This window comes from Palaemon carinicauda, chromosome 19, assembly GCF_036898095.1.
Source record: "Palaemon carinicauda isolate YSFRI2023 chromosome 19, ASM3689809v2, whole genome shotgun sequence".
NCBI classification, from domain to species: domain Eukaryota; kingdom Metazoa; phylum Arthropoda; class Malacostraca; order Decapoda; family Palaemonidae; genus Palaemon; species Palaemon carinicauda.
Window position 1 is genome coordinate 98,033,240 of NC_090743.1, and position 17,894 is coordinate 98,051,133.

Genomic DNA, 17,894 nt, shown 5'->3' on the forward strand with positions numbered 1-17,894 from the left:
ATTTTGGTTATAAAACATAAAGAAATTGTGTATGGTTCACAACCTGTTAGGCTTAAAGAAACGAATGAAAACAATCGTGTGTGACGCAAATGATATATGAAGATGATCGTATGTTCAAAATTCTAAATTTTCCCCTGTATGAGGGATTGGATTTGTATTTCCCACTCCTAATGTGGAACTTTTATTTCTTTTATAAAATAAATGGCAAAAAATTATTTACACGAATACTAAATTCCTGGGTAATTATCATTTTTCATTAACAAATGCACCAAAAAAGTTTGAGTTACATCAGGCTCCTGGATGTTTTTTTTTTCTTTTTAAAAGTGAAAGTAGGGGTGCCCCCTTATGGGGCCAAAAATTAATCAGATTGGACCGACGGGGCTCGTTAGGGCATGGTTGGGGCTGGGAGTCAGTAATGTCCCGACCAAATAAGACCTATTACAATAATCAAAAGCTTCTTGCATCCTGTTTGCATATATGCTTCATAAAAAAAATACGAAAAACCTAAAACTGGAGATAGCTTTTCCTCGTAAATCATTTGGCTGACTCTTAAGAGAGATAGAAAAAAAGGTGTGTTTAGTGAATGTATTTTTTGCGAGGTTTATGAAGAAGTCATTAATTTAAATAAAAAAGCTTCTCATTATTCAACGCCAATCTTGCTCAAGCCATTTAAAACACGAGCGTTCAATGAAACCTGGTTGGACTGAATTAATTCAAGTTTAAGCAGCCCTAATTTCCTGCAAGGCTGAAATATTTTCAAGTTGGAAAACATTTAAAGATTTTGAAGATAAATCTGTGATTTTTATATCTCTGCTCACTTTAGTTCTTTATTTAGAAAGGAAAACATAATCCTTGAATCACTTTATCGAAGGCCAGAAAAAGAAGATTATTCTGGGAGAATAACCTCCTGTCCTTCCAACTTTTTCTTATATCTATTTATTTCCAAAAGGTCAAGAGCTTAGGGATGATGGTTTATTGATCTTAATTCACTCCCCATACTTTTTATTATGACTTCCCACACAAGAAAAAAAAAATAGAAAAGAACAAAGAACAAAGACACCTAATCATAAAATTCTCGGTTAAACATATGATACAAAATTATCTAATAAATGGATGAGCATAAAAAAAAGACGATTTTGCAAAAAAAAAAAAGAAAAAAAAAAAAAAAAAAAAAAAGACAGGTAATGTGTTAAAAGGGAAAGTTCAATGAAAGAATTTTCAACATAAAACTTTGTGTTTGTTTGTGAACAGTTTCCTGACCATAATTTTTATCGTAGAGTAACGACACCTGCAGGGGTTAACTACTAGGTAAAAAACTTAAAAAAGATAGTCACGCAAAAGTAGAATAGAAGGCAGTTAAACATAAAAACGGTGATGTGCAGAAAAATATAGTGGAAATGATGTATAGTAATGATAATATTGAAGGATAAATGAGAAGGAATGAATGAAAAGGAATGACGATAAAAATAAAAATCTATGAACGTATAGAATGGACAGGTATAGGCTAAGTTGCTAGAATAATCTTATGTTCGAGACAGATAGTCCCATAAAGTTCTAAAACGCTCTAGAGGCAGCAGGACACTGCATTTTTTATATCTTTTGTGTCAGACTACACAAAAGACCCATCGGTGAGAAATGACACTGATAAAAAGTAACGATGTGAAAAAGTAATAAAAGAAAACCTGGAAAAAGCAAGAAAAAAAAAAGAAAACTTACCGTATGTGGAAGAATTGAGCCGGATTCTGTTGTAGTCTTCCCTGAACCACTTGTACGAAGGGGTTGGAGTCCCATGGGCAGAACAGGTAAGAACGGCTTTCCTCCCTTCCATCACCCACATCACTTCATCTTTATCGTCCAACACAGGCGGCTCTACAGTACATGAGGATATGAATAAAAACGAATCTCTCTCTCTCTCTCTCTCTCTCTCTCTCTCTCTCTCTCTCTCTCTCTCTCTCACAAAGGGAATTGAAAATATAAATCACAGCTTAATGTTGTAATATCTTTAAATACAAAATAGCAAATACATGGAACAGATTTCTAGCGGATGTAGCAAATAGTAACACGATATACGAGTTCAAGAATTAGTTATACAAGATCATTACAACTCCAAATGTTTAAATTAAATCGCTTTACCCAAGATCAAATGGAATCTCCCCGACAGACTAAAAGGTCTTTGAGAAATCCTAAATCCTTTTAACTCTCTCTCTCTCTCTCTCTCTCTCTCTCTCTCTCTCTCTCTCTCTCTCTCTCTCTCTCTCTCTCTCTCTCTCTATTAGTTCGTTATGTATGTTGCATTAGATTTTTCATTTTTCTGACCATCATTTACATTCAGATCTTCCCGGACAGTACTATCTTGTTCGTAATAATGTGCATGCAGTTAATTCCAATAGTCCTGCCGTCATCGTGAGGCTCAGTACTACACAGTATTCTAGAAGTTTTATTCCAGCCGTAACCAAGTTGTGGAATGATCTTCCTAATCAGGCAGTTGAATCGGTAGAACTTCAAAAGTTCACACTTACAGAAATGTTTTTATGTTGAATAGGCTGAAATAAATCTCTCTTTATAGTTTATTTATGAAAGATTTGTTTTAATGATGTTACTGATCTTAAAATATTTAATATTAATTGTTCATTACTTCTCATATGGTTTATTTATTTCCTCATTTACTTTCCTCACTGGGCTATTTTTCCCAGTTGGAGCCCTTGAGCTTATAGCAACCTACTTTTCCAATTAGGGTTATAGCTTAGCTAATAATAATAATAATAATAATAATAATAATAATAATAATAATAATAATAATAATAATAATAATAATAATGTGTGCGAGTGTGCGCTTGAGTTTATTACCGTGAATCACGGTATATACAAACTTGTGGATATCATTAATAAGACTATTTTTCCTTATTTTTTGACATTAAAAATAATCTTTGAGATATTTTATTTACTTTTTAGGTACCTTCAGCTTTATTCACAATTGTACCTACGAATGTGCTTGATACCTTCATATTTTAATTGTATTCCTTGTGGCTTTTACTCCATATATATATATATATATATATATATATATATATATATATATATATATATATATATATGTGTGTGTGTGTGTGGGGGGGGGGGTTATGTATGTATGTATGTGTGCGTGTATATATATATATATATATATATATATATATATATATATATATATATATATATATATATATATATATATATATATATATATATATATCATTAACCCATGTATTCTTTTAAAAGAGTTAGGATTGATATAAGTTGGAGAGATGATACAAAAAACATGTCTGTTGATATAACTAAGGCTATGGAGTGCCATGAAAATTATGATGGAAAAAACGTATAGTAAAATTAATGATGACCCTCAAATAAGACTAAAACACGAATGTAGATATACCCAAAGTGGAAATAAAATCGTAGGATAAGCAAGAAATATACTCATATGCCACTGAAATTGTAAAAATATAAAAAGATATTATTGGATCTTCGCATATAGGTAAATATGGAGAGAAGCTATCTGAAATTATTGTATCCCAGGGTCAAAGAAATTGATGTTTCTAAAACTTGCTAATAGAGGGTGGAAATAAGAGTTGAATGATAAGAAGACTTGAAGGGGTGATGTAATCTTCAGTGCATATGAAAGTGACCAATAAGGACATAGCCTACGTATGAGAAATAAACGCTCACTATTGCAAAGGAAATCAAGATTTGCCGAATTGCCCTTTAAATGCTGCACTAAGGTTTGGACAGTTTTGGCATAGTTGGAGATATTTTATGGTTTTATGGTATACCCAATCAGTTATTGGAAGTATTTTAAAAAATTTATAAAGGAAGACTACCATATAAGAGATAAGTATAGTGTGAATTTGGAAGATGATAAATTTCCAACTTGAAGAAAATGCAGAGACGGGATTTTGGGAAAATGGCAGTCATCAGGGATACAGACGGAAATATATTGCATTACGATGAAGATATATAGAGGAGATGGAGAGAATATTTAAAACAACTGTCTAATACTGAAAATAAGAGAGGAGCTATGAGAAGCAAAATGGATGGAGGGGGAAGTGATGGATATACGTGATACAATAGTGAAACTGGCAGGGAGTAAAATGATGAATGTTAAAGAACCAGGTCAATCAGTTTCGAATTGAAATAGTTATGGTACTATCTACAGAGAGGGAAGAATAAATGCTGGGTTTAATAAGGGCAATATGATAATAGAAAATAATGCCTAAAAACTGGAAGGAGAGTCTAATCGTATCTATATCTAAGCAGATTGTGGTGACAGAAGGGAAATTAAACTAACAGAGCAGAGTGTGAAAGTTATTGAAAGAATGTGAGAGATTGTAAAAAGTGGTAAACAGCAGTACTGTATGGATTCAGGATGGGGAGAGGTACTGTGTATGCTATCTTTATAGTAAGGCAGCTACATGAAAAGGGACTAGACGGAAACCAGAAGGTCTTGTCTACTTTTGTAGATCTGTAGAAGGAATAAGATAGAACACCAAGGGAAGTGATATTTTGTTGCTTGTGGAAGAGGGAAGTCCCAAAGAAGTTGGTCAGAATGGAAGAAATGATGTACAAAAGAAACAATAACAAAAGTAATAACAGCTTTTGGGGAAACAAAAATCTTTGAAGTTAGAGATGTATTACACCTGGGGCCAGCATTACCCCATTTTCATTGGTGCTGGTCTTGGATGTGTTAAGTGAAGGAATCAGAAATGAAGAGTTGTGGGAGTTGCTATATGCAGATAATTTGGTGATTATTTCTGCAAATAAGGAAGACTTACAGAGAAGGATAGTATAGTGGCAAGAGACTGGAGAGGGGGTGGCTTGAAGGTAAATGTAGATAAGATTAAAAGTATGGTTAGCAGTAATAAAGGTAGGTACAGGATAGCCTAGATGAAAGTAGAGGATTATAAAACAGATGGAACAATGTAGATGCTTGGGTTCTACTATAAGTCAGAAGGAAGGATGTGAGGCTGAAGTTGAGAATAGGATAAAAGCACCCTGGATATAATGAGGGAAGAAGCATGAGTGGTTTGTGGTAAAAAAAAAAAAATGTCAATCAAGCTGAAAGACAAAATCTTTAGCACAGTAATAAGAGCAGTGTCAACGTATGTATCGGAAACGTTGTCTTTAAGACAAAAAGCGGAAGCAAAGCTCGAGAGAACAGAGATGAGAATGTTAAGGTGGATTATAGGAAAATTACTGATTGAAATATTGGAAAAGGATAAAATTAGAAGAATGACTGGGGTTGTACAAATTACAGTGGGATAAGAGTGTCACGACTTAGATGGTGGGGACACATGTTGAGAATGGATGGTGGGGAGGGAGTGAGGAGGCTTGGGGGGAACCTGTTTAGGAGAAAAGATCGAGAAGAAGGCCGAGAATTAGATGGTGAGATACGGTGAAGGATGATATGGAGAGAAGAGGTTTTTATGGAGAGGGTGCCTTTTATAGAAGGGTTTTAAGAGGGTGCATCCGGCAACTGACCGCTTAATGTACGTATGACTGTGGGAAAGAAGACGAAGAAAGTCATAAAAAATAACAGTATATGCAGATGCAAAGATATAGCATAAGACAATGAATCGTTGATGGATTGTGGATGGGTGATAATATCAGAACTGTTTGGGAATAGTAATTAGAAACGAAAAATAATTGAGAATTTCGCATGAATGTTTTAATTTCCACAGAGGCTTTCCAAATCCAGCAATATTTTTTACATTTGCTGCACACCAATAATACTGTACTATGTCTACACCCCAGCAATACTATGTCAGAGAATGCAATTTTGATAAAATTTGACATTTTGATGTAAAGGAGAGCAGAAGCGATGTTGTGAAGGTACAGTAAAAATAAGACAATAAACAAAGTAAATGAATGGTAATTAGGTTAGCGTAACACGAAAGTTATCAGTTTATATCAATATTTGATATTAAATATAATAGATTATTATTATTATTATTATTGTTATTATTATTATTATTATTATTATTACTTGCTAAGCTACAACCCAAGTTAGAAAAGCAGGATACTACAAGCCCAGGGGCTCCAACAGGGAAAATAGGCCAGTATGGATAGGAAACAAGGAAATAAGAAACGTAATTAACAATAAAAACTAAATATTTTAAGAACAGTAACAACATTGGGATAAATATATCATATTTAAACTATAAAATCTTCAACAAAACAACAAGAAGAGAAACAAGACAGAACAGTGTGCCCGATTATACCCTCAAGCAAGAGAATTATAACCTAAGACAGTGGAAGGCCATAGTACAGAGACTATGGCACTACCCAAGACTAGAGGAATGTGGTTAGATTTTGGAGTGTCCTTCTCCTAGAAGAGCTACTTATTGTAGCTAAAGTCTCTCTTCTATCCTTAACAGGAAGTAAATTGGCCAGGGCACTAGTCACCATTTGAGATACTACCGTTAGAGAGTTATTGGGTTCTTTGACTGGCCAGACAGTACTACATTGGATTCTTCTTTCTAGTTACGGTTCACTTTTCCTTTGCCTACGCCTACACCGGATAGTCTTGTCTATTCTTTACAGATTCCCCTCTGTCCTCATACACCTGACAACACTTGAGATTACCAAACAATTCTTCTTCACCCAAGGGGTTAACTATTGCACTGTAATTGTTCAGTGGCTACTTTTCCTATTGGTAAGGGTAGAAGGGACTCTTTAGCTATGATAAGCAGCTCTTCTAGGAGGACACTCCAAAATCAAACCATAGTTCTCCAGTCTTGGGTAGTGCCATAGCCTCTGTACCATGGTCTTCCACTGTCTTGGGTTAGAGTTCTCTTGCTTGAGGGTACACCTGGGCGCACTATTCTACCTCATTTCTCTTCCTCTTGTTTTGGTAAAGTTTTCATAGTTTATATAGGAAATATTTATTAAAATGTTACATTCTTACAATATTTTATTTTTCCTTGTTTCCTTTCCTCACTAGGCTATTTTCCCTGTTGGGGCCCCTGGGCTTATAGCATCTTGCTTTTCCAACTAGGGTTGTAGCTTAGTAAGTAATAATAATAATAATAATAATAATAATAATAATAATAATAATAATAATAATAATAATAATAAGAGGAAAGTAGCCACTGAACAATTACAGTGCAGTAGTAAACCCCTTGAGAGAAGAATTGTTTGGTAATCTCAGTGTTGTCAGGTGTGTGAGGATAGAGGGGAATATGTAAAAAATAGTCCAGACTATTCGATGTTATTGCAGCTAAAGTCTCTCTTCTATCCTTAACAGGTAGTAGGTTGGCCAACAGAGAGAAGGATTCAATGTAGTACCGTCTGGCCAGTCAAAGGACCCAATAACTCTCTAGCGGTAGTATCCCAACGGTTTGCTGGTGCGCTGGCCAACCTACTACCTGTCAAGGTAGTAGATGGAGGATGAGAAGAGAGGGAGGATATTAATAGAAAATTAGAAGCAAGAAATGTAGCGTGCAGAACTTTGAGAAAAGACAATAATCCTGATTGCGGAAATAAATTTGGGAATTTAGTATGTTATTGTCGAGGCAACTCTATAGAAATCAGTTGTAAATTTGAAACGCAAAAAGAAACTAAACGCTTTTAAATCACAAGATTAATTGTTTGCTGAGTATATCTAGTGTAAGAGAATAGTAATAGAAATTAAACTTCTAGAATACTTTATAGTATTGAGCCTAATGATGGAAAATATATGACTATTAGAATTATCAGCATACCTAGTATTAGGAACACGATCGTACTAATCAGGAAGATCTGAATGCATAGGATGGTCAGAATTGTGGAGTCGTTTCCGAAATCAATGCAGATACAAACATAATTTCTCAGGGAGAGTATAAGCTTCATGAATTAGTCTGTTTTGACCAAGAGATGACGTTCCTGAATAAATGACGTCAATGGAATCGTAAGCGTTATGAAATTCTGTAAAGCCTTGTAAAAAATCAATTATGTACTTAAAAATATAAATTGATCCTTAATTAACATATATATATATATATATATATATATATATATATATATATATATATATATATATATATATATATATATATATATATATATATATATATATATATATATATATATATATATATTTCAAAGAATCTAAAGTTTCCAAATATTTTGTATAAAAAATTTTCACCATCGTAGCCTTTATAATAAAGTGGAATTCCATAACTCAATGTAGTCCAGAAGAGGGGTCACAAAGTGATTCAAAACACGTGTCGATACCAAATAAAAAATGGAGAAACGTGAATGCATTTTTCCTGGTATTCAAAAAACTATCTGGAGGGCGATTTTTGAACGCCACATTGTCTATGCAATATATAAATATATATATATATATATATATATATATATATATATATATATATATATATATATATATATATACATATATGTATATATATATGTGTGTGTGTGTGTGTGTGTGAAAATATCAACCACAATGGCATTTGATACTGAATTCTACCTTGGGAATATATATCCACTGGAATTCATTTATGGTAATAGCTTCTGGCTGGGCAGAGATTCGAATCCTTCCCTATATATATATATATATATATATATATATATATATATATATATATATATATATATATATATATATATATATATATATATATATATATATATATATGTATGTATATATATATATATATATATATATATATATATATATATATATATATATATATATATATATATATATATATATATATATATATATATATATATATATGTAGGAATCGAGTTGCAGCCCTAGAGACTTAAGAGACGAAGAACAGACAATTAATGAAGAATTATGCGATATTAAGAACATATATCAGTCAGGTGATGGTGAAGTCTTGGGAAAGCAGTTACATGGAGAAAGCCATGGATATCAAATGATACGTGGGATACTACAAAAAGGAAACAAAGACAAAAATTGTTGAATGTTTTTGAGGAAGTGATGAAAATTACAAGGTAAAGCATGCTAAGTTTTCCAGGATTGACAGTGAGGTTAAAAGAAAAGTCAGGAATGCCTGGAGAGATTATTTAGACGGTAAAACAGATGAGACTGACAGAGCTGTGAATTCATTAAGTGGCTATAGTGTAATAATTGTTCAGTGAATTATTAATGAAATCTCTATGGGGGCAAAGATGAAGAAGCATATACTCATCAAAAAGAGATGGCTCTGTTATAGCATCAGAAGATGAAGAAATACAACGTTGGATGAAACACTAGTGAGGCTATGAAAAGAACATATGAAGGGAATAATTTGATTGATATACCTGAAGCTGATGAAGACATTAATGTGCCCATGAATGAATTCGGTATGTTTGAAGTCGAAGCTATCCTCAAAAACTAAAGAAATGGAAAACCCCAGGATACGATGGAATAACTGCTGAGATGATACTGGCCGAAAATTAAGTGACTCTCAGATTACTTACTAGATTATTTTGTAGAATGTGGTATGAAGAGGCAAAACCTGATGAATTAGAGTTAGGAGTGTCTGTGAAAATAGAAAAAAAGGAGATCTGACTGATTGCAATAATTACAGAGGCATAACACTAGCGTCAGTTGTTATGAAGATATAAAGTATGCTTATTCTAAGGAGACTGGAGAGAAAGATTAATGAAAAGCTGAGGGATGAACAAGCAGGATTTCGAAAACGTAGAAGTTGGACTGACCAAATTTCCATTTTGAGACATTTACAGCGATGAGTAGAATATAGAAATCCCCTTTCGATGGCATTTGTGGACTAAGAAAAAGCCTTTGATAGTGTGCACCGGCAAATTTTGTGGAGAGCCCTCCATTATCATGGAATTCCTCTTACATATGTAAATGTGGACGTCCATAAAGGACCACTTTAAATCAAGATTGTCTGCCACCATGGCACCTGTTCAAGGTTTGTTGCCATATTAAGAGATAAATCCCGACTGACCTCTTGCCTAGCCAGGGTATCGAGTCTGGCCGGATGCTCCAGTGATTCATAGCAACAACAAAAAATATAATATTGCTGTCCCAGGGGCAGACCCAGCAACGTAAACGAGGACACATGAAAGTCCAGGATAACAGTGAGAGAAGAATACCTGATACTGATCACGGCAAAGACAAAAAGCGTAACTCATACTCTTCCATCTGCTGATCGGGGAACTTTTGTCAGTTGCTTAAACCGATGCTTGATGTCAATCATCAAACAAGATATAAATTTAATAAAAATAAATTTTCCTCTATCCTTAATCCCCCTTATGCATGCAAGCCAAATATTAATTATTCTAATCTTAAAATTTTAGTGCAAGCACCTACTAGCTATTCCTTACCTTCCCTCAAGCCACTTTTTATTAAAGAACTATCCTTTAATAAACTACCTATATTCCTTTACATATAATCTTTGCGCTAATCTTAATACTGTGTAAACGATCTGACGTTGAATCCTCCCAAACCTTTTCTTTCTTTCTAGTTATTGACCTTATTCGGTAATTTGCTTCCTTTTGTTGATTTTTTCATTTGCGTTTTTATTGTATCAAGTAAATTATTCTATTATATTTTAGGTTATTTTTATGGTATGTTTTATTAATTATTTTACCTTATTCCGGATTATTTTTATATGTATTTGCTTTTATTACAATATCAGAAATTCTTGCCTTGGTGATATAAATATCATCGTTATTTTAATGTATTTAATATTACTCTAATCGAAAAAATTTCGTTTTCAAGATTTTACAAATTAGTGTCGACGCATTCCTGTTAATGATCATAGGTTGGCCTTGATAATAGGAAAGATGGCTTCCCAAAAGCTAGGTTAAGCGTAATATGTGTGGTGAAAACTTTTTAAGTTTCTGCTTTCAATTACCTTCCTTCTGGAGCTTTATAGAAGATAAAACGCCTTCCGTTACACATTAACACAAACATGTAGACACACATACATATATGTATACACATTTGCTGAATGTGTGTATATATATATATATATATATATATATATATATATATATATATATATATATATATATATATATGTATATATATATATATATATATATATATATATATATATATATATATATATATATATATATATATATATTTAAGCATATATAGATATGTAGGTATATACATACATACATATATATTTGTATATATATACAAATATTTATATATACAGATATATATACACACACAATTATATATATAAATATATATATATATATATATATATATATATATATATATATATATATATATATACTGTATATATATATATATATATATATATATATATATATATATATATATATATATATATATATAAGTGTGTGTGTTAGTATGTGTGTGTACGTTAATATCAACCACAATGTCATTTATTGTTGAACTCATTTATGATGAGTATTTCTGACTGGGCAAAAAAGAGAAACATTTGCTTCTGGGTTGAAATAATGCCAGTAATGACTCTTACCAGCCGAGCCATCAAGAAAGATAGAGACACTGCTAGCATTGTTTCAACTCAAAGGCTTAGGTTCGAGTCCTTACCAGCTAGATGCATTTATCATGAAAGAATTTCCAGTGGATATCCATTCGCAAAAGTAAAATTCTATATTAAATGCCCTTTTGGTAGATATTTACATAAATTAAAATCACGAGTGCCAGCGATAGATAGTAACACACACACACACACACACACACACACACACACACACACACACATATATATATATATATATATATATATATATATATATATATATATATATATATATATATATATATATATATATATATATATGTATATATACTGTATATATGTATATACATACAGTATAATATATATATATATATATATATATATATATATATATATATATATATATATATATATATATATATACATATACATGTATATATATATATATATATATATATATATATATATATATATATATATATATATATATATATATGTATATTAATGAATATATATATATACACACGCACACACACACACACACACATATATATATATATATATATATATATATATATATATATATATATATATATATATATATATATATATATATATATATATATAGTATGTGTATATATATACACACATATATGTGTGTGCGTGTGTATATATATATTTATATATACATACATATATTTACACACACACACACACACACACACATATATATATATATATATATATATATATATATATATATATATATATATATATATATATACTGTAAGTATATATATATATATATATATATATATATATATATATATATATATATATATATGTATATATATATATATATATATATATATATATATATATATATATAAATATATACTGTAAGTATATACATATATACATACCATTGAAGGAATCACAAATTTTTATACAAGAAACCAGAAATATAGGACTGAAAATAAATATGAGTAAAACTAAGACAATGTCCAATGAAAATGTAGAGACAACAAATAAGAGTTTTAGATAAATCTCTACAGTTTGTTAATGAATATACATTCTTATAATAGACAGCAAGTGTTTCCCGAGGACACGAGATTGAAATTAAAAGTAAGATATGCATAGGATGGAGAGCATTTGATAAACAAAATGAGATTAGGAAACGTAAAATGCCCTTTTTCTCTAAAAAGAAAAGTATTCAATGAGATGGCCTTACATGTTTTGACTTATGCTTTAGAAACATAAAGCTTTACTGAAGCCTTAGTATATAAGTTGGTTACAACTCAAAGAGTTATGAAAAGACTACTGATGGGAATAACACTAGGAGACAGAAAAAGAGCAACACGGATACGACAGCAAACTAAAATAGATGATAATCTAACAACAGGTAGGAAAAAGAAATGGACATGGGCAGGAAATATAATGGGGATATATAGATGGACATTAAGAATAACACAAAGGGTCTTTGGAGATTACAAAAGAAGCAGGGGAAGGAAGAGGAGACGATGTATAGCCAAACTAAGAACGTTTGTGAGTGTGGAATGGCATAGAAAGATCTTAAACATACTCAAGTGGTAGGACATGTCTGAGGCCTTTGTTTTGCATTGGATTAATAACGGCTGATTATGATGCTGAGAATATATATATATATATATATATATATATATATATATATATATATATATATATATATATATATATATATATGTATATATATATATATATATATATATATATATATATATATATATATATACATATATATATATATATATATATATATATATATATATATATATATATATATATATATATATATATACATTCTATATTCTCCTCTGGAGAGAAATATAGTTTTTCTTCCGGGAGAAGAATATACTTCTTACTCAGTCTTTAGTGAATACAACAAATAAAATATTAAATGTCTTAAGTAATACATACGCAAGCTTTAATAACAAAAGTATCAAATAAAATATGCAAAAACGTGCTCCAAACATTGATACTTTTTTTACCGCACGCCAATTGTTAATGAAATGAAGCAATTAGCCTCCACCTTTTATTAAAGGCTATATGATTCTTTTTTCCTCGTCGGAAGTTACATAATAAAAAAGGTATTTTTTTCCTACAAATTCTGTTTTGATAAGTATAAAACCATCAATGAAAGTAGCAGTATGAAAAATATTGTATCAAGAGGAGTACTTTTCCTTTGTAAAATTGTACGTATAGATACTGTATTGATCAGCCTTTCTTATGCTGAGGTGGTTCAGTAGTATTCAGCATAACCACTGAGAGGTCAGCTTTAGTTTGCAACAGGTCTTTACATTTTACCTTTTTTTTATGTGAATCCCAAAGATTAACTCCCCCTCCACTTATGCTTTTTAAGTTCTACTCACAGTGTCTGTAGGCTGTACACTATTTCATTGACTGTTCTATATAGATTCTAATATAAAAAAAATATCTTCCCTATATAGATTCTAATATAAAAAAAAAATCTTCTCTATATAGATTCTAATATAAAAAAAATATCTTCTCTATATAGATTCTAATATAAAAAAAAATCTTTATTGCTTTTACAGTAAAATATATATTTGCATTTACTTCTGTAATATTCAACATAAACGTAGGCATATATTTTTTTTTTAACATTTGCAATTATCATGGGGTATTATAACTTTTCTTTTGCCATAAAGACAATAAAAAAAATCATATATTTAATCATTAGACTGAAAAGAATTTAAATCAGTAAAAAAATAGTAAAAATAGTAACTGGTAAATAATGAAAATATAAACAAATCTATATCTTGAACAAACAACAAAAATTATCAACGAGTCATGAATTAAATTCAAATTGAATTAACAATAAAAGAGATAGAATCTTTTGACTAATTTCAGATCTCTAATCAAGGTTACATTAATCACAAATTAAAATAATATTAATTGTAAATTAATATTACTTGATAAAAAAACTAGAAATCCTATCCAGTTTCAGTTCCTGTTTCGTATTTGATAATGATTTCAAAGGAAATATGGATGCAGTTTATTCTCCTATTACTGTTTTTACATTGTCTATGATTATATATATATATATATATATATATATATATATATATATATATATATATATATATATATATATATATATATATATATAAAATATTTGTATATATACTGTGTAAATATATATGTATACCTATCTATCTATCTATATATATATATATATATATATATATATATATATATATATATATATATATATATATATATATATATATATATATATATATATATATATATATATAGATATATATACATACAAATATATAAGTGTGTGTATATATATACATTTGTGTACATATATGCTTACATATATATATATATATATATATATATATATATATATATATATATATATATATATATATATATATATATATATATATATATATGTATATATATATATATATATATATATATATATATATATATATATATATATATATATATATATATATATATATATGCATATATATATATATATATATATGTATATATATATGTATATATATATATATATGCATATATATATATATATATATATATATATATATATATATATATATATATATATATATATATATATACTGTATATATAGGCGTACTGTTATATACAATATATAATTCTATACATAAATGATTTTATATACAGTAAATATATATTAGGTTTTTGTAATATGTAGAACAGTCGACGATCGTAGAGAAGGATTGGACTGGATTGGTAATTAGAAATTAGCAGAACTAGAGTATGCTGATTATATTGTTCTCATTAGCAAAACACCACAGGATTTGCAATGCTCGCTTACCAGAATACAAGAATTATCACACGAGCTTAGGCTCAAGATTAGTGGAGGAAAGACAGATGAAGAGAACGGAGTAAGCAATGGAAGAGGGAATATCATGGGAAGGAGAAGGATTAATGAAGTATAATCATTAAAGTATTTAGGATCTATGATCTCCAATACACGGTCTTTAGAATTAGAATTGATTGGAGAAAAAAAAAAAAGAAAAAAAAAACACAATGGCTTGGGTAAGTAAAAGTTGGAAATCAAATCACCTGATATTCAATGTAACAATCATCTACATAATCATCAGTGGAAGAAGATTGATGTTACTGTATGACAATAAAACAATATCCGACAGATTTGGTAGATTTGAGAACAAAAACCTCAAAAATATATTGTGAGTTAAATTTATGGCAGGACAGAATTAAAAATGAAACTATAAGAGAGATTACTTAAGTACCCTATGTGGTTGAGATCATGGTGAGTGGTAGATGGAGATGGTTTGGGGATGCTCTTTGCCCTTCACAAGAGAGATTAATTCACAAGAGTTTCAACTGGATTCCATAAGGCTCTAAAAGAGTTGGAAGACCGAGGCCTACGTGGCTAAGTCTTATGAAACGTGAGGTAGGAGATAATGAGTGGAGAAGCTTTGATTTGCAAGCTCAAGATAGAAATGACTGGTGAATCTACCAAGGGCCTTAGCGTTAATAAGCTTAAGAGGAGATGATGATGAATATATATATATATATATATATATATATATATATATATATATATATATATATATATATATATATATATATATATATATATGCATATATGTACACATATATAAAGTATATCCATATATACATATATATATATATATATATATATATATATATATATATATATATATATATATATATATATATGTATATATATATATAAATATATTTATATATGTATATATATATATATATATATATATATATATATATATATATATATATATATATATATATATATATACACATATATAAAGTATATATATATATATATATATATATATATATATATATATATATATATATATATGTATATATATATATATATATATATATATATATATATATATATATATATATATATATATATATATCTATATATATATAAATATATATATATATACATACATACATACATCTGAAGACTCGGAAAATTAATTAGATTAAAGTCTCAGTGAAATAGTAAATTTAGTTAAAAATGCACCAGTGTTAGAGAAGTTGAAGTCAAGCGACCATATAATAGTAGAAAATAGAATTTACTTGAGTCTAGGGAAAAAATGAAAAAAAAAATATTTAAAAATAAATATAAACACTCCCGTAATAAGAGAAAGTTAGTTTATCAATGCGAAATAAGTACTCTTAGCTACTTGATGTAAAGGAAGCGAGTAAATAGAAATTTAATAATCATTTTAAAAAAGTTCTATATGAATCAAAACGAGAGATATGTGGAAAAATTTCTAAACAAGATCAAGAAAAACTATCAGAAAAAAAATCCAAATACCTGTTGAATACAAGATTGGAAATGATTTTGAAATTAAGGTGAGATTTAATAGAATTAACAAAAGTATCCAAAAAAAATAAACAAACTAACAAATTCAAACATTCGTAAACGTAATGAGACCGAAATTCAGGAATTACTAGAGAGGAAAAAACATCAAGTTAAAGGAAAGAAAACTTGGAACAGCTTACAAACTGATATTAGCTTTAAATGTGGAGATGGAAATATCAACAAAATAAATGGATTGATAAAAAATGAAGAGGATTTCTATTTAATGCTATACAATAGTATTATAGGATATAAGAAATAACTTTGCTAATATAAATGATGAAACTATTGGGCTTTTACCGAAAGTAACAGTGGGAAAAGTAAAGAAAGCATTAAAAGGCATGAAAAGAAGCAAAGCAGCAGGAGAAGATGACTTAATAATATATACAGTAGATCTCATAGTAGTAAACTCTGAACTTGACAAAAAGTGTCAGCAAGAATGCTCTGTACCTAAAACTTGGAAAACTTTATCAATAAACTATTTCATAAAAAGGGAGAAACAAACGATCGGATATAAATTTACTCCGAGTAATATAAAAAAAATATTTACAAAGATTATATTCGGCGGAATAGAAAAACAGCTAGACTTTAATCAACCAAGGGAATAGGCAGGGTTTCAACAACTAAAAATATCCATGTAATTAACAAGCTAATGGTAAAATCAACTGAGTATGATAAACCAATATATATGGCATTTATAGACTATTAGAAAGCTTTTAATTCTGTCAAAAATTTAGCAGTAACGAAAGCACTTCAAAGGCTAGGAATAGATGAATCCTATAATAGAATACTTGAAAATATATATTCAAGAAGTACAGAAATCCGAAAAGGAGTTTGTAAGAATTTGGATTGGGAAAATGTAGGAATTAACATTAATGGGGAGTACTTAAACAAATTATGATTTGCAGAGGTTATCTTTTGGTGGATGTGTTTGTCAGTAGGCCGAGTAATGTGAAACTCAAGCTTCCTCATTATTGTTTTCCTG

General features: G+C 29.3%; 1 pseudogene; it reads right to left on the bottom strand.

Moving 5' to 3' along the window:
- LOC137659162 (lachesin-like) overlaps positions 1 to 17,894 on the bottom strand; it is a 103,051-nt pseudogene that overhangs the window by 30,434 nt on the left and 54,723 nt on the right.